This window comes from Schistocerca serialis, chromosome 6 (assembly GCF_023864345.2).
Source record: "Schistocerca serialis cubense isolate TAMUIC-IGC-003099 chromosome 6, iqSchSeri2.2, whole genome shotgun sequence".
In the NCBI taxonomy this organism is placed as follows: domain Eukaryota; kingdom Metazoa; phylum Arthropoda; class Insecta; order Orthoptera; family Acrididae; genus Schistocerca; species Schistocerca serialis.
The window spans coordinates 360,312,950-360,333,527 of record NC_064643.1 but is presented as its reverse complement, the minus strand read 5'-3'; positions in this window follow the sequence as shown (position 1 = coordinate 360,333,527).

The window sequence follows — 20,578 nt, the reverse complement described above, 5'->3', positions numbered from 1 at the left end:
AGTTTTCCAGGTTGCGGCATCTAGGTGATTTGCTGGAGCTTCTAAACGGCGATGGAGACCTTGATTGGCGTGTTGGGGATCGTCCTCTCCAGCAGCTACCTTGCGATGATGGTGACCTACGTTGTCCTGCACCCATATCTTCTTGTTCATCTTCGTCGTCTCGGAGTTGGCATCAGCTAAGATTGGTCTGCTGTCTTCCGGCGTGGGTATCATCAAATATCCCCTGCCTTTCTGAACAACAGTGCACTACATGTCCCGGTCGTCCACAGTGGAAGCATACTGGTTGGTTATCCTGAGTCCTCCAAACATCAGTCTACCTTGGTGCCCAAACAGGTTCTTCATGTGGCATTGTAGTAATGTAACTTCGCCTGGGTCTCGACTTTTTTTACCGTTTTAAACGGAAATGAAGGACGGGAGATTGGGTTCAATGTCTGTTCCACTTATGACTTGTTGAAGCATCTCGGTTTTCTGCTCACCGTGCAATCCAAGTGCCTTCTGAACTTCCTCTCTCACTATCTGACGAAGAACACTTGTGAAATCAGTTTCTTCCTCCATCGCAGACATCGATACAACGTTTGGAAGCCATTCAAACTTCTTCCATGTAATTCTTTTTTGATGCATTGTCTCGATGTACTGACACCGTTTTATGAAGTCGTCTGCTGTCGAAACCTCCTTCAAGAGTAGGGGTTAATACATGTCCTCAGCAATGCCCTTCATGAGATGTCCAACCTTATCATCCTCCTTCTTTTGAGGATCCACTATTTTACACAGCTCCAAGACGTCTTGAATGTAGGATGCTGTCTTTTCTCCTGGATGCTGTTCTCATCACTTTAATTTATCTTCAGCCTTGCACTTCTGTCATCGTGTGTTGCCTAAATACTTGCACAGTTCCGCCTGGAATATTTCCCAGCTTGAGAACTTCTCCTCGTTGTTCTCATACCATTGCTTGGCAGAGCCCTCAAAGTAGAAAAATAGGTTAACCAAACACACAGTGTCATCCCATTTGTTAAACTTGGGGGTCAGTCATTAAAATATGTAAACCAGGACTCCAGGCAAAGATAAGTAATTCAGTCGAATATTTATTATCAAAATCTGCCGAAAGAGAAGTGAATTTTATATAGTCTCAGTGTGAATGACAATAAATTTAGTCAAAACATATTGCTTGAAGCATACACATTTAACTATGTAAGGTTTTTCATAAAGCAGCAAGAAGTACAAGATGTTAGAATCGACTGCATGTTTACTAAAAAGAAACAATGAATATGCACTGATGCATAAAACTCAAATCCGATAGTAACTGTAGCATGTTGTGTCACCTCTAAGTAACAAAGCTCGATGGAACTTGGACCATGAATAGAAACAATTGCTACAGCATAGTAAAGAAGACAACTGAAAGTAATGCAAAATGAGACGTACAGAAATGGCATTTTTATTCAAAGACAATAATTACACTGAAGCCACTGCGATTTGTGATGAACTCCTGGACATTACAAAAGATGGGACATAGTTCTTAATAGTGTGTGATGGCCACGGACGGCAATGCACGCTCTTCAGCCATACTGGCCAAAATGCTGGTAAGGATTTCTTGCGGTAGGGTGTTCCATTTCTCCACCAGCGTGGTTGGCAACTGCGGATGGTCGTTGGTCCGTGTAGACATGTTTTCCCAATTCACCTCACACATGCTCAGTGGGATTTAAGGCAGAGGAATAGGCAGCCCAGTCCCTTCGCAGAATATCGTCTTGTTCGAAGAGCTCCTCCAACTGGTCAGTTCGATGTGGTCGTGTATACTGTGTCCAAAGATTTGGAGGTCAGTACTGCCCACGTGACATTATGCCTCCCCACATCATAACACCTGGACCACTAAAACTATCATATTCGACAATATTCCTGGCTGCTTTATGAGTTCTCACTTATCGCCACCGCCACATTAAGGTACGTTGGCCATTGTGACAAATGATCGTTGTGGTTGGGCAGGTATCATGGTATGGAGAGCCATAATGTTGCATAAGTGTACTGATCTCTAAATCCTTGATCAGAATGTACTGACTGGTCTACCAGCTTACGACACTGTACTCCTTCACCATGTGTGCCTTCTCACGAGTGCGTTAGGCCCTGGCTTCGTTTTTACAGATGACACTATGTGAGCACATCGAACTGCACAGGTGAAAGAGCTCTTGGAATGACAGGTTATTCAGCAGATGGACTGGCCTGCCTGTCCTCCGACCTAAATCCCATCAACGATGTGTGGGATGCGTTGAGAAGATGTATTGCAACACATCCACGTGCACCAATGACCATTCAGCAGATGTAAACAGTATTGGTGGAGGAATGAAATGTACTAACTTCAAATGGCTCTAAGCACTATGGGACTTAACATCTGAGGTCATCAGTCTCCTAGACTTAGAACTGCTTAAACCTAACTAACCTAAGGACATCACACACTTCCATGCCCGAGGCAGGATTCGAACCTGCGACTGTAGCAGCAGCGCGGTTCCGGACTGAAGCGCCTAGAACCGCTTGGCCACATCGGCCGGCATGTACTAACTCAAGAACTTCTTATCAACCTTGTGGTCACCCTGGGAACACATTGTAGAGAATTCACTGGCAATCATGTGGACAACATGCCCTACTAAGAACTTATCCCGTCTTTTGTAGTGTCCATGGGACCATCACAAATCACGGCGACTTCAGAGTACTTATTGTCTTTGAATAAAAGTGTCATTTCTGTTCATCTGATTGCGTCTTTCTTTCAGTTACCTTCTATACTATACTGCAGCAGTTCTTTCTACGTATAGTCGAAGTTTCATTGAGGTAAGTTACTCGGCAGGGGCACATCATGAGAAAATTACAAGGTTTTTTTCTTCAACAATTCTTTATCGAACATAATGAAAATTACATACACGAAAGAACGCTGTTTTATCTACACACCCTGTTTTTCCACGTTATCTCCATCCCATTCTGTGCCTTCCTCCAGCGCGAAACAGGGGCGTGTATGCCCTGTCGCTACCAATCCTTGTCCTGGTGGCGGAGCCAGTGCTTCACTGTGAGAATCACCTCCTCGTCATCCTCAAAATGTCTTCCACGAATGGGTCTGACCTTGCGAATGACATCAGCTCGCTGCAACTTATCAGCTGTGACAGCCGTGGATGGTCTCCCCGACCGCTGCAAATCGTAGAGATCTGCTGAACCGCCTACTTTTGACCTTTGTGGTTTTGTTATGGAAGTATTATATACTTGTTTCTGTATCTCTTTGAAAGAAGCTTCTAAGAAAACTTCAACGACATAATATATATGGAGCCTCATCAAACAGTATCAAGACAGTAGCACCGCAAACCACCGTCCCACCGTAAGGAGAAGAGGTTCCACAAACGGCTGACCTGTTATACCAGATGTAAGCAAATACGTAACTCGGGTACGGTTCGTGTGTTTATGATCACTGTTGCCCTGCCAAGTGTTCAAAATGTTGATCTTGACTATTTTAGAGAAACAATGATGCACGTTGAATTTCATTTGGAGTTAACGGCAGCACAAACCCATGTTATAAGGCATTTCGTACCTTCGGGAGTCGTCGGAGTTTCCCAACAGACCTCTTGTTTGAATTTTCGTCACAGATAAAAGTATAGTAGTGTTAAGTTTGATGAGAGTGCAGACTATTTTGCGTTTCCTGAACGATCGTTCCAAACCTCTCCAAATGTTCTCGTAATTGCGCGGAATAGAAGAGACGTCCGTCACACTGGTACCTCACCGATTGACTTACGTTCAGTGGAATGTTTTCCAATAGCTGCAACAACAGCATATCTTAGAAACTCGAGGTACTTGAGTGTATTTAGATTCCCTTCAATAAAAGGAGACCAATGGTGCGGGTCTTGAAAATATGCACCAAACGTTGATAGACCAAGAGCGTTGTTTTTGTCCACTTCTTTGAATCAGCGTGGATTTTGAACCGTCTTCCTTAATACATATATATATATATATATATATATATATATATATATATATATATATATATATATATATATATATATATATATAGGGTGAGTCACCTAACATTACCGCTGGATATATTTCGTAAACCACATCAAACACTGACGAATCGATTCCACAGGTCGAACGTGAGGAGAGGGGCTAGTGTAATTGGTTAATACAAACCATACAAAAATGCACGGAAGTATATTTTTTAACACAAACCTACGTTTTTTTTAATGGAACCTAGTTAGTTTTGTTAGCACATCTGAACATATAAACAAATACGTAATCAGTGCCGATTGTTGCATTGTAAAATGTTAATTACAACCGGAGATACTGTAACCTGAAGTTGACGCTTGAGTACCACTCCTCCGCTGTTCGATTGTGTGTATCGGAGAGCACCGAATTACGTAGGGATCCAAAGGGAACGGTGATGGACCTTAGCTACAGAAGAGACTGGAACAGCACATTACGTCCACATGCTAACACCTTTTTATTGGCTGCCACAATACGTTGTCTCATATCCTCTGGGGTTGTAGGCACAACACGGTACACATTCTCCTTTAACGTACCGCACAGAAAGAAGTCCAGAGGTGTAAGATCAGGAGAACGGGCTGGCCAATTTATGCGTCCTCCACGTCTTATGAAACGCCCGTCGAACATCCTGTCAAGGGTCAGCCTAGTGTTAATTGCGGAATGTGCAGGTGCACCATCATACTGACACCACATACGTCGACGCGTTTCCAGTGGGACACACACTATTCCACTTCGTAATTGAAGACGGAAACCACGTGTGTACGTTTACCTCACCCCTCAAGGTAATGTACATGTGTGTCAGTGAAAAAGACCAATAAAAAGATGTTAGCATGTGGACGTAATGTGCTGTTCCAGTCTCTTCTGTACCTAAGGTCCATCACCGTTCCCTTTGGATCCCTACGTAATTCGGTGCTCTCCGATACACACGATCGAACAGCGGAGTGGTACTCAAGCGTCAACTTTAGGTGCAACAAACGGCACTAATTACGTATTTGTTTATATGTTCAGATGTGCTAACAAAACTAACGGGGTTCCATTTAAAAAAACGTAGGTTTGTGTTAAAAAACGTACTTCCGTGCATTTTTGTATGGTTTGTATTAACCAATTACACTAGCCCCTCTCCTCACGTTCGGTCTGTGGAATCGGTTCGTCAGTATTTGATGTGGTTTACGAAATATATCCAGCGGTAACGTTAGGTGACTCACCCTGTACATTTGGAAGTCACTGTCATGAAGCTATAGATGCAGCGAAATGCGAAGAGGATGAAACGCGATTGACTGTAGTGTTCGCAAAAGACTAGTTTGATTGAATCGTCTCGTACTTCCAAGATGCCTCTTAGAGACATCTGCATGGCGTGTTACTGCAATTGAAGTGTTAGTTTCATTTTTTTCATCAGTTGCTCCTCATTTTGCTTTCCGGCCGGTGTTTTTTTTTGTGGTTTTAGGGCGCACAACTACAGTGGTCATTAGCGCCCACCGGCCGGTGTGGCCGAGCGGTTCTAGGAGTTTCAGTCTGGATCCGCGCGACCGCTACGGTCGCAGGTTCGAATCCTGCCTCGGGCATGGATGTGTGTGATGTACTTAGGTTAGTTAGGTTTAAGTAGTTCTAAGTTCTAGGGGACTGATGACCTCAGATGTTAAGTCCCGTAGTGCTCAGAGCCCTTTTTTTTTTCCTTTTTGCTTGGAGAGCTATATTCTCGATATTTCCAGTTTCTAGAACGTTCAACAAACAACCGCACCGTTGCTCTAATAGCTTGACGACATTCGCCATAAAAGATGTTCAGTCTTTCGATTGTCGTATAAATTGTGACTATCTCAATAGTTTTAAGAGCAAATTATCTGATTGCTGCAACAGTTGCTTACAATTGATATAATAGGGCATACGTTTGGGAACCTCTTCTCCTGACGTCGGGAGAGAGATTCTCGAGCCTGTTATCTTGATACTACACTAGACTCTCGCTAATGCGGCCATTCTTGGCACATAATGGTGCCGGATTAGCGGAAGTGCCCGATTATTGAATGTCTGAAATTTATTTTATTCATTTATTTTGTTTTTTAATTTTTTTTAAACATAGGAGATGTAGTGTACTGTACTATATTAAACCGAAGGATACAATTTTAAGACGTAGAGTATGTACACTCTTTGACATAAAACTTGACCGGCGGCCGGCCGCTTCAGAGGCTAAGTCCGCGCCGATCGCGACGTGGGACAAAAAAACTGGCCAACTCGCTAATTCTCTAAGTCCGGTTATCTGCACAATCTGGCAACACTGTAGACTGCGGCACTTCCTGGAGGAAAACTTGTCCCACGATAGAGAAACTCTAGGCTGATTACGCCTGTGGTCTAGCGGTAGCGTGTGTTGTTTCTGTTCATAATGTCAGTGGATCGAGAGCAGCTGGCATAAAATATTTTTATAGCCTCTTCTGTCTGAATGCTGAAGACGTGTATGGTAGCGCAGATTCAATCTATTTCGCTTTGTGACACACCGATATCAAAATTTTATCCAGTAACGATTTTGCGGCAGATTTCCTGCAGACTGTCCTCCTCTGGACGCCGTATGCGGCAAAGCTCCGGGATCCATTTGCTGGCTACTGGCAGCGGCCGTGGCGACAGCAGCGGCGCTGCACTCCCCCGTTCTTTATCGAAAGCGCCTGCTACCGCTCATCGCTTTTGATGATTTAAAACGCTTTATTGTTAAATGTTGCTCCACAGAAAATTTCTACAATTTCCATTCACGCTCAAAAGCAACGGAGACAGACGCCCTGATTAGTAGGCGGGTATTATATTACATTAATCGGCAAGAGCTGAGTATGGCCCGAAATTAATTTTATAGACTGGGACGAAATGAAACCACCTCACCACATTCGATGAATTTATAAATGCTTCATACCTCGTTTCTTTTCCTTTCAAACTCAATTATTTGTGCAACTTTTGGTCAATGTTTGGATGTTTTCGTCAAGCCAGAGTGAGCGGCTGTGGTGTAAAGTGTATTACAGCTCATGTTTCATTCCTTATGGTAAGTCTATGCGATAAACTGTGTGAATACCTTGCAATGCATGCTCTGTAGCAGTGCAGGAACACTGCACATTTGGAGTTCATGAAGTATTTATTGTTGATCGGAAGTGATAGTTAAGGTCATCAGATTTAAACCAGAAAAATTTGTCGTTTTGAAGGTTTCAGAGAACGGAAAGGAATTGCTAACGCCGGTGTTAGAAAACGTCTACAGTTAAATGCTATTGCAAAAATTTAGAAGAAGGGAACTATATTAATGAACATGTGCACTTCATAAACAACCTTCTGACATGTTAGACCTATACGACGAACAAAGCTCAAATTTATATCGTTGACAGTCGGTTTGAATCTTTTCAGGGTCTATTTTACAGTGAAGCACCTTGGAATTTGCAAAGCAGAAATCCATGATATTAACTTAATTTACTAAGTCGAAATCGGACGAAGATTGATGTTTAAAGGCATTCTTCAGATTTCGCATAAGAAATTTTTACTAGCAGTTTGCAACTCCATTAATTAAAATGTATAATAAAAGGTTATAGTCAGCGGCTTCTACCGGGAATCGAACTGCTATGTTTTATAGTACAAGCACTGCAACGCACAAGGGAACCTCTGAGCTAACGACACACTGGCTGCCAGAGGCGGAATATAGTCACTGCGATGTTGCCTGAGCCTCAAAACGCAACCTTAAACACACGAACAGAGGAGGTGGAGATTACTGTTTTAACGTCCCGTCGACAACGATGTCATTAGAGACGGAGCACAAGCTCGGATTAGGGAAGGATGGGGAAGGAAATCGGTCGTGCCCTTCCTAAGGAACCATCCCGGCATTTGCCTGAAGCGATTTAGGGAAATCATTGAAAACCTAAATCAGGATGGCCGGTCGCGGGATTGCACCGTCGTCCCCCCGAATGCACACACAAACAGGTGTTACTTATGTGAAGAGCGCCGTTCTTGGAGTCCAGAAATTAAATATACTTTCTAATTGTGTCATCTTGCAGTGGATTATATCGTACGAGTCTTCGATGTGGAAAACGAATGTCAAGTGAATTTAGCGAGGTAACGCCGACCTACACCCGGAAGTAAATGCACTATCAGAGTGTTGACAAATACTTGCTACGACGCTGCCATTTCTAGGCTCTCAGACGAGGCAGCTCTTCAGCGAAATGCTTGCCGTGATTCTCCGATACGGTTCTTCAGAGTGGAGAGGCACGCGCACGTTTGGTTTTTACGCGGCGTTCTCCCCTGATGGTTTCTGACGTCGCCTTGTGGGCTATGCATATATATGAGACATTCAATCATCATTAATCCAGAATCATACAAGTTTCAGCTTCCGGCGTGGAAGAAGGCTGTTGACGCTGACATTATATCATTTCATTTGACACGTAAGAAGAGGTAAAGCGGGAATTTACTTTCGTTAACACGAAAGATATGCCGCACATATTGATAACGAGGAAGTCTGCGTCTTCATACGTTTCCTCCTTGAAATCTGTATGCTCTATTATATACCAAGTAGCCCGATCATTGTTTCAGTAATGTTACCCTCTTGTTTGACCCCGTAACGATGAACAGATACCAAATGCATGTCTCCCTTCCTGGGTTGTTTTTTGTGTTTTATTGCTTGGAATTCCTGAAGCAGACCACTGTGCCTTCCCCCCTCGTGGGCTAGGTCTCAAAACTAAACCGCTTTGTATCCAATGGCATAATTTATTCAGACAGCATCAGCATAAGACTATCAAACAAAGCCTTCCATTTACAGTTGCAGCACTCTAACCAGCACTGACCAAAGTGTAATCCACGGTCATGGTCCTAAATTACCAGCTGTCTGCTACTGTGGCAAAGTCCGTACTACACTTTCGATTCCGCAGCACCATTTTATCTGGTAACACTGTGTAGTTGCACAGTTGTGCTACCAGGTCTGTCCTCACACTGTCAACTTTATGTATCTCACTTCTCCTGTAGCGTAGATCACGAGGAGCCGAAGTAAATGAGTGTATTCTGCATGACGTAACATTCAGTATTCCCTTCTTTCACAGCCACTCTTCATGTGCATCGATACCAAATAGGAATGCGAAAACTCTTGCGAGTGAGAGAATGACAATAACAATCGTAACAAGAACAAGCAAATAATGAATGATGTTTATTCCAACGCAGAACGAGAATGGCTTTAAATATAAAAATCTGTATCTATATCTATATCCATATCTATTGATCTTTGAGTTGGCACAATGCAAATATATTCTTAGCATTTAGTTACTGAATTTAGTTCTGGATGTTTGCAGAGAAAAGGAAAAGTCGGTACTTCTCGCTAGTGTAATATAATGTGAACCAGCAACTACCCTTTCCTTAGAACACGACTCAAACAGGTCCTCAAGTAGGTAGCAAGGCACTGCTGCATTCTGTTCCCTGACATTGCTCTGATGACGGTTAATGCAGATAGTTCCGATTATGAAATACAAAACGTATTGCAGGTTAGTTCCTAGGATAGTAACATTAAATTTGCGTTGTAGACGGCACATGAACGTGACGACTATCCATATTACTCATCAATATAAAAAGACAATATTTTGGGAATTTAGCAGGATTACTCAAAATGAATTCTGAAATTGGGTGACTTGACTGCACAGGTGCTAAACGTCGTCAAGAGTATACGATGTCCTAATCGCATTAGGAATATGAAGATCGTCTTCGACAGCTCGCAACTTTCACATTGCTCTCTCCACCCTACTCCAGACAGCCCTCGGTGGAGTTGCACTCCGTTGCCGATGTTATGGAAGGCCGTCAAACCGAAACAGACCACATATTGAAAAATACAAGCGAATTCTCTTGCAGCGTAAGCTTATTGTAACTAATCTAAAAATTATTGGAGAGGAACATTGTCTTATTCAAAAAAAGTAAAATGTTACACACTGTTGACGTCAAACGGACATTATCTATGTCCTGTCTTGTGTCCTACTCATCTATAATATCAAGTGTACTATGAAAATGATTATATATAATGGATGATAGGGTAATGCATTGATACCAGATGGTGGGGGCCGGCCGGTGTGGCCGTGCGGTTCTAGGCGCTTCAGTCTGGAACCGCGTGACCGCTACGGTCGCAGGTTCGAATCCTGCCTCGGGCATGGATGTGAGTGATGTCCTTAGGTTAGTTAGGTTTAAGTAGTTCTAAGTTCTAGGGGACTGATGACCTTAGAAGTTAAGTCCCATAGCGCTCAGAGCCATTTGAACTATTTAACACAAAATGACATTAAAAATTAAAGTTATTCACGAGCAGCTAGTTGAGAATATGTATGAACATTAAATGACACGACGAACTGAAATAATATGACGAAGAGTTCAGCGCTCACTGGGAATAGAGCCCCTCACATATCGTTGTTGACTACACACAAAGAGACGTCAGATACCGAATTTTTCTCCACCAGCTGCTCAGAATAGCATCTTGAACTTACAGTCATCTCGCAAATAGTTCTGTGTCTCACTGGGAGTTAAAAGCGTCAGATATCGTTAGTGTTGACAACGAATGAAAATACATTAAAAATCAAAATTATTATCCACCAGCAGATAGGTGTTCTCCTGATAGAGCTTGATAATACATAATTAAATCTTTAGTGCCGGGCCAGGATTCGATCCCATTCACGCGTAATATGTGAAGGTGTTGAGGAATCTGCAGCATTGAACAAACAACAAATTGTAGCCGAGCTGTATTGCCACGAAGGGAACAAATTCCGCGTTAAGGGCGGTCTGAGTTGCATTCCCAGTTTAGAACCAATTTTATCGACATACAGAAGCTCAAATAAAAGATGGAATAAGTGTCCTGTGACCATACATAACGTTTGTGTCGTCACTTGAAATAAATAACTAGTATAAGAAAGGTTACTGGTGATGGAGTTTCTACATGTCGCCACCCCAGACTTTATTGTGGTTCAACCTACCGTCTACGTGGTAAAGAAGGAATATCATCTTTAATGTGAATTTTCAGACCACGCAGCCATTATATCTCCTTCACTTGGTGTAGCCAGGAGAGAATGGAATCTGTCTGTCCCTATCTAAAATCATTGACGGAAGTGGGAATCGAACCCAGACCATAAGTATAACAGCCTACCATCCGTCCAACAGACCACGAAATCCTCTTCTCTGCGAGTCATTTTTCTATCGTAACGCAGTTGCGCCACACTGGATGAGAATTCTGACACACAGGCTCCCTGTAGTAATTTGCAGCATGTTCAGTAAATTCATTTACTTGGTTGACCGAATCACCATGAACTAGCTGCCTCGGCTACCCAGTGCATACATTCGACTATTTTGTAATCACAGAAATAAAATCACGTAACTGCCACTTACACACAACTGCCAACAGTGTAGGATGCAGAAGTTTAAATAGGAAGTGTTCCTTTCCACTTGAGCTATCCTATTGCGCTATCTGTTACTAGAAAACGTCGTTCAGTCCAAAAGTAAAGCTGTAACTGTTTGTCTCTCAGAAGTCAAGACCTGGCCATATGCATAATCTCACAGTGCTGTGGAATCCAAAAGTTCTGGAGGAATAGTTGCCGAGCTCTGGAGCTTATGTAGCTACGTGTCAGCTTGTAGCATAGATAAGATGTCGCGAGTTCGAATACATTCAGTGCTACATTTTTTTAAACGCAATTCTGCTCTCTGCTGAAGGTATCAATCTAATGGAACTTTGAACATAATTCCCTTCACTTCTCAACCCAAAGTAGTCGCATGTGGAAAAAGGGCTAACTACTGTGACATTTTGTTCTATTCAGGTTTAATAGGCAGCAGGCAGCAGATGCATCTCGAAGATGTGCAGGGAGAGCGCATCGTGCCATAATATGTCAGAAAAGTATTTTCTACATTAGCCGTCGTGCGGTAGTGATATTTTATTCTTCTTCAAACTTTGTTTGACAGCTTTAACTCAGAACAAGTTTTCTACATGCATGTAATCAATAAACTGCATGTGCTTTGTCAGACTGTCATAGGTAACATCAGAGAATTCGCATATATCGTTGATGATTAATTTCTCTCTCATGTTTACTATTGTTTTAACAACACTAAAGGAAACCTTACGAAAATTGTGCACTGTATTATAAGAAATGAAATAAAACTAACCATGATAACCTTACGACGAAAGTATCTGTACACAAGCATGCCTCTATCGACACGAATTAGTAAAATACTACTCACTTAGATTTTGATTGGGTCTGTGTTTAATTGGTATGCTGTGTCATACTCAAGAGGTATGCAAATGTGGCAATTCATAAATATAGTTACGTATTCCTAGAAACTCAAAATTCGCTTGGCAGCAGCGGAAAGAGGCCTTACCTGTTGAGCAGCATTGTAAGTTTTTCAACATTGCACTATGAGCTGAAAGCATTTTCTTGCGATTTCCTTAATGATGTTTGATCTGACTGCTTGTAGCTCTTTCACAGAAGGGATAAAAACGTTACAGTCAGTGAGACTGGAACTGCGAACCGTAACAGACGCTTTTTCACAGGTCCGCACGTTACCACAGAGCTGGCGAGGAGGTATGTGTCTGAGCTTCCTATTACGAGGGCAATAGGAACTCGAATTCGTAAACCGCTATTTGAAGGTCGAGATTAGTTGCGGTTTCCACCTGCAACGACTTTCCTGGGCTGAAAACCGTAAATTTTCAATCTTTTGTTACCGTTCAAGCGATAATAACTCAGAGTATTCAATGGAAATGACAGGTAAAATCAAGTGAACTTTGAGGCTTGATTCCGTGCACACCAGGAAGTAACTCGTCGATCACAGAGTTGCCAAACATACGTTGCCTTGTTGCCAAATCTTAGTTACAGTACCAGCAGGAAGAAGACGAACCGATGTGATCCTACAGCGGTCTGGGAAGTGACCATAGCTGGTGTCTCCAAGTCGCGGCTGCTACGGCCTGGAATACGTAATGCGTCTGATTCGCTTTCTGTAACTAGGGTTTAGGGACTGGAGCGTAGTTACTAATAATACTCAGAACTGACTGCAAACTGAGCATCATAAATCAGTAACTCTCATTGTTGTTTTTATATTTCTTTCGTAAGTGTACTCAAAACTAAGAAAGTCATTCACAGGCGTTTTCGTGCCTCGCCGATAGTCGAGCACAACATACAAATAAAAATAAAAAAGAATGTGTGTGTGTGTGTGTGTGTGTGTGTGTGTGTGTGTGTGTGTGTGTGTGTGTGTGTGTTTGTGTGTGTGTGAGAGAGAGAGAGAGAGAGAGATAAATAAAAAGCAATGAGAGAGTGTGTAAAAAATTGTTGTAAAGAAATTGAATCATGGTATTTAAAGAAATCTTTCATTAAAATGACACGTTCCACATCATTACGAAATGTCGTATTCGTGATCTATGGAACAAGAGTTAATCTAATCTAATCTAATCTAATCACATCATATTGATGATTAGCCATGAAGAGTCATGAATTACCGAAATTTTGGCCCATACCAGTAACCAAATCTAAACTTGAAAATAAAAGACGACAATTTTTGTAATAAACCGTGACTCCTATCACGACCCTTTCGTCCCTGTTATCTAACCACGAAAGATGTCTGATATACCTCCATTCTGAAGTAACAAAGTGTGCATGCATTTAAAGATGAAGTGCATGATGTGAAGTTCTGTGACGGGATACGAACCCAACACGTAATCCGATTGCTAATAAGAAAAATCAAATGTTATGTATCGGTTTTTCTTACGAGCCGCTAGGTGTCTGAATCTAAAATAAGGATACAAACTTTTGTGCCTAAGCGACAATCGAACTGCACACCTACCGTGCATCCACGAATATAGCTTAAGTATCAGTTGCTTACTCATGAACAGTAAGATGTGTGCGTGTTTGACCAGAAATAACGACACCTGTTGCGATTGTTGGAAACACATGAACAGACATTGAAATTGAGCGTTAATTTTCACTAGCAGGTGGGTGTGCACTTGATAAAGCTAGAAATGAAATTATGAATATTTTTGTACTGGATCAGGTTTCAGTCGCCAGTAAGCTTACTTACATTAGAAAATTTTATGTTATTTGATGAACCGATAGCCATTTAAAGGGACAGGGCTCTTATTTTACTTGTACTTGATTGAACTAGAGACGTTTAAAAATTTGGTGCTGGACTGTGATTCGAACTTGTATCTCCTCTTTCGAGGATCTGAATCTCTCGGAACAGTATAGTTCAGTCATTTCGTTCCTTTTCCCAAGACTGCAATCTTCTCTAGGTCTCCTCCAAAGGTAAGTATGTGGGTCTGAAACCTGATCCAGTACAAAAATATTCATAATTTCATTTCTAGCTTTATCAAGTGCACACCCACCTGCTAGTGAAAATTAACGCTCAATTTCAATGTCTGTTCATGTGTTTCCAACAATCGCAACAGGTGTCGTTATTTCTGGTCAAACACGCACACATCTTACTGTTCATGAGTAAGCAACTGATACTTAAGCTATATTCGTGGATGCACGGTAGGTGTGCAGTTCGATTGTCGCTTAGGCACAAAAGTTTGTATCCTTATTTTAGATTCAGACACCTAGCGGCTCGTAAGAAAAACCGATACGTAACATTTGATTTTTCTTAGTTAACAATCGGATTACGTGTTGGGTTCGTATCTCCGTCACAGAACTTCACATCATGCACTTCATCTTTAAATGCATGCACACTTTGTTACTTCAGCATGGAGGTATATCAGACATCTTTCGTGGTTAGATAACAGGGACGAAAGGGTCGTGATAGGAGTCACGGTTTATTACAAAAATTGTCGTCTTTTATTTTCAAGTTTAGATTTGGTTACTGGTATGGGCCAAAATTTCGGTAATTCATGACTCTTCATGGCTAATCATCAATATGATGTGATTAGATTAGATTAGATTAGATTAACTCTTGTTCCATAGATCATGAATACGACATTTCGTAATGATGTGGAACGTGTCATTTTAATGAAAGATTTCTTTAAATACCATAATTCAATTTCTTTACAACAATTTTTTACACGCTCTCTCATTGCTTTTTATTTCTCTCTCTCTCTCTCTCTCTCTCTCTCTCTCTCTCTCTCTCTCTCTCACACACACACACACAAACACACACACACACACACACACACACACACACACATTCTTTTTTATTTTTATTTGTATGTTGTGCTCGACTATCGGCGAGGCATGAAAACGCCTGTGAATGACTTTCTTAGTTTTGAGTACACTTACGAAAGAAATATAAAAACAACAATGAGAGTTACTGATTTATGGTGCTCAGTTTGCAGTCAGTTCTGAGTATTATTAGTAACTACGCTCCAGTCCCTAAACCCTAGTTACAGAAAGCGAATCAGACGCATTACGTATTCCAGGCCGTAGCAGCCGCGACTTGGAGACACCAGCTATGGTCACTTCCCAGACCGCTGTAGGATCACATCGGTTCGTCTTCTTCCTGCTGGTACTGTAACTGAGATTTGGCAACAAGGCAACGTATGTTTGGCAACTCTGTGATCGACGAGTTACTTCCTGGTGTGCACGGAATTAAGCCTCATAGTTCACTTGATTTTACCTGTCATTTCCATTGAATAATCTGAGTTATTATCGCTTGAACGGTAACAAAAGATTGAAAATTTACGGTTTTCAGCCCAGGAAAGTCGTTGCAGGTGGAAACCGCAACTAATCTCGACCTTCAAATAGCGGTTTACGAATTCGAGTTCCTATTGCCCTCGTAATAGGAAGCTCAGACACATACCTCCTCGCCAGCTCTGTGGTAACGTGCGGACCTGTGAAAAAGCGTCTGTTACGGTTCGCAGTTCCAGTCTCACTGACTGTAACGTTTTTATCCCTTCTGTGAAAGAGCTACAAGCAGTCAGATCAAACATCAATAAGGAAATCGCAAGAAAATGCTTTCAGCTCATAGTGCAATGTTGAAAAACTTACAATGCTGCTCAACAGGTAAGGCCTCTTTCCGCTGCTGCCAAGCGAATTTTGGGTTTCTAGGAATACGTAACTATATTTATGAATTGCCACATTTGCATGCCTCTTGAGTATGACACAGCATACCAATTAAACACAGACCCAATCAAAATCTAAGTGAGTAGTATTTTACTAATTCGTGTCGATAGAGGCATGCTTGTGTACAGATACTTTCGTCGTAAGGTTATCATGGTTAGTTTTATTTCATTTCTTATAATACAGTGCACAATTTTCGTAAGGTTTCCTTTAGTGTTGTTAAAACAATAGTAAACATGAGAGAGAAATTAATCATCAACGATATATGCGAATTCTCTGATGTTACCTATGACAGTCTGACAAAGCACATGCAGTTTATTGATTACATGCATGTAGAAAACTTGTTCTGAGTTAAAGCTGTCAAACAAAGTTTGAAGAAGAATAAAATATCACTACCACACGACGGCTAATGTAGAAAATACTTTTCTGACATATTATGGCACGATGCGCTCTCCCTGCACATCTTCGAGATGCATCTGCTGCCTGCTGTCTATTAAACCTGAATAGAACAAAATGTCACAGTAGTTAGCCCTTTTTCCACATGCGACTACTTTGGGTTGAGAAGTGAAGGGAATTATGTTCAAAGTTCCATTAGATTGATACCTTCAGCAGAGAGCAGAATTGCGTTTAAAAAAATGTAGCACTGAATGTATTCGAACTCGCGACATCTTATCTATGCTACAAGCTGACACGTAGCTACATAAGCTCCAGAGCTCGGCAACTATTCCTCCAGAACTTTTGGATTCCACAGCACTGTGAGATTATGCATATGGCCAGGTCTTGACTTCTGAGAGACAAACAGTTACAGCTTTACTTTTGGACTGAACGACGTTTTCTAGTAACAGATAGCGCAATAGAATAGCTCAAGTGGAAAGGAACACTTCCTATTTAAACTTCTGCATCCTACACTGTTGGCAGTTGTGTGTAAGTGGCAGTTACGTGATTTTATTTCTGTGATTACAAAATAGTCGAATGTATGCACTGGGTAGCCGAGGCAGCTAGTTCATGGTGATTCGGTCAACCAAGTAAATGAATTTACTGAACATGCTGCAAATTACTACAGGGAGCCTGTGTGTCAGAATTCTCATCCAGTGTGGCGCAACTGCGTTACGATAGAAAAATGACTCGCAGAGAAGAGGATTTCATGGTCTGTTGGACGGATGGTAGGTTGTTATACCTATGGTCTGGGTTCGATTCCCACTTCCGTCAATGATTTTAGATAGGGACAGACAGATTCCATTCTCTCCTGGCTACACCAAGTGAAGGAGATATAATGGCTGCGTGGTCTGAAAATTGACATTAAAGATGATATTCCTTCTTTACCACGTAGACGGTAGGTTGAACCACAATAAAGTCTGGAGTGGCGACATGTAGAAACTCTATCACCAGTAACCTTTCTTATACTAGTTATTTATTTCAAGTGACGACACAAACGCTATGTATGGTCACAGGGCAATTATTCCATCTTTTATTTGAGCTTCTGTATGTCGATAAAATTGGTTCTAAACTGGGAATGCAACTCAGACCGCCCTTAACGCGGAATTTGTTCCCTTCGTGGCAATACAGCTCGGCTACAATTTGTTGTTTGTTCAAAGCTGCAGATTCCTCAACACCTTCACATATTACGCGTGAATGGGATCGAATCCTGGCCCGGCACTAAAGATTTAATTATGTATTATCAAGCTCTATCAGGAGAACACCTATCTGCTGGTGGATAATAATTTTGATTTTTAATGTATTTTCATTCGTTGTCAACACTAACGATATCTGACGCTTTTAACTCCCAGTGAGACACAGAACTATTTGCGAGATGACTGTAAGTTCAAGATGCTATTCTGAGCAGCTGGTGGAGAAAAATTCGGTAGCTGACGTCTCTTTGTGTGTAGTCAACAACGATATGTGTGGGGCTCTATTCCCAGTGAGCGCTGAACTCTTCGTCATATTATTTCAGTTCGTCGTGTCATTTAATGTTCATACATATTCTCAACTAGCTGCTCGTGAATAACTTTAATTTTTAATGTCATTTTGTGTTAAATAGTTCAAATGGCTCTGAGCGCTATGGGACTTAACTTCTAAGGTCATCAGTCCCCTAGAACTTAGAACTACTTAAACCTAACTAACCTAAGGACATCACTCACATCCATGCCCGAGGCAGGATTCGAACCTGCGACCGTAGCGGTCACGCGGTTCCAGACTGAAGCGCCTAGAACCGCACGGCCACACCGGCCGGCCCCCACCATCTGGTATCAATGCATTACCCTATCATCCATTATATATAATCATTTTCATAGTACACTTGATATTATAGATGAGTAGGACACAAGACAGGACATAGATAATGTCCGTTTGACGTCACAGTGTGTAACATTTTACTTTTTTTGAATAGGACATTGTTCCTCTCCAATAATTTTTAGATTAGTTACAATAAGCTTACGCTGCAAGAGAATTCGCTTGTATTTTTCAATATGTGGTCTGTTTCGGTTTGACGGCCTTCCATAACATCGGCAACGTAGTGCAACTCCACCGAGGGCTGTCTGGAGTAGGGTGGAGATAGCAATGTGAAAGTTGCGAGCTGTCGAAGACGATCTTCATATTCCTAATGCGATTAGGACATCGTATACTCTTGACGACGTTTAGCGCCTGTGCAGTCAAGTCACCCAATTTCAGAATTCATTTTGAGTAATCCTGCTAAATTCCCAAAATATTGTCTTTTTATATTGATGAGTAATATGGATAGTCGTCACGTTCATGTGCCGTCTACAACGCAAATTTAATGTTACTATCCTAGGAACTAACCTGCAATACGTTTTGTATTTCATAATCGGAACTATCTGCATTAACCGTCATCAGAGCAATGTCAGGGAACAGAATGCAGCAGTGCCTTGCTACCTACTTGAGGACCTGTTTGAGTCGTGTTCTAAGGAAAGGGTAGTTGCTGGTTCACATTATATTACACTAGCGAGAAGTACCGACTTTTCCTTTTCTCTGCAAACATCCAGAACTAAATTCAGTAACTAAATGCTAAGAATATATTTGCATTGTGCCAACTCAAAGATCAATAGATATGGATATAGATATAGATACAGATTTTTATATTTAAAGCCATTCTCGTTCTGCGTTGGAATAAACATCATTCATTATTTGCTTGTTCTTGTTACGATTGTTATTGTCATTCTCTCACTCGCAAGACTTTTCGCATTCCTATTTGGTATCGATGCACATGAAGAGTGTCTATGAAAGAAGGGAATACTGAATGTTACGTCATGCAGAATACACTCATTTACTTCGGCTCCTCGTGATCTACGCTACAGGAGAAGTGAGATACATAAAGTTGACAGTGTGAGGACAGACCTGGTAGCACAACTGTGCAACTACACAGTGTTACCAGATAAAATGGTGCTGCGGAATCGAAAGTGTAGTACGGACTTTGCCACAGTAGCAGACAGCTGGTAATTTAGGACCATGACCGTGGATTACACTTTGGTCAGTGCTGGTTAGAGTGCTGCAACTGTAAATGGAAGGCTTTGTTTGATAGTCTTATGCTGATGCTGTCTGAATAAATTATGCCATTGGATACAAAGCGGTTTAGTTTTGAGACCTAGCCCACGAGGGGGGAAGGCACAGTGGTCTGCTTCAGGAATTCCAAACAATAAAACACAAAAAACAACCCAGGAAGGGAGACATGCATTTGGTATCTGTTCATCGTTACGGGGTCAAACAAGAGGGTAACATTACTGAAACAATGATCGGGCTACTTAGTATATAATAGAGCATACAGATTTCAAGGAGGAAACGTATGAAGACGCAGACTTCCTCGTTATCAATATGTGCGGCATATCTTTCGTGTTAACGAAAGTAAATTCCCGCTTTACCTCATCTTACGTGTCAAATGAAATGAATGCCATGAGGAATAGAATATTTGTTGACTGCGTCTCTTCTTGCTTCCATCCTTACCAACATATTTCTTCATTCTCGTGGTAATCATGACATTCTATGTGTATGCTGCAAAAGATTGCAAGTGGACAAATTCGACATCGAGGTGCAAAGCGTTATATTCAATTCGAATAAGCTTCCGGTGTATTTTTACTTCGTTTGTATTTTTATGATTATGAACGTTACGGAAAATTATCTCACATGCTTTATGTTGAATGAGAAACATTGAATGATCCGTTTTGCTTTCCCTACGTTGAAATGATATAATGTCGGCGTCAACAGCCTTCTTCCACGCCGGAAGCTGAAACTTGTATGATTCTGGATTAATGATAATTGAATGTCTCATATGTATACATAGCCCACAAGGCGACGTCAGAAACCATCAGGGGAGAACGCCGCATAAAAACCAAACGTGCGCGCGCGTCTCCACTCTGAAGAACCGTATCGGAGAATCACGGCAAGCATTTCGCTGAAGAGCTGCCTCGTCAGAGAGCCTAGAAATGGCAGCGTCGTAGCAAGTATTTGTCAACACTCTGATAGTGCATTTACTTCCGGGTGTAGGTCGGCGTTACCTCGCTAAATTCACTTGACATTCGTTTTCCACATCGAAGACTCGTACGATATAATCCACTGCAAGATGACACAATTAG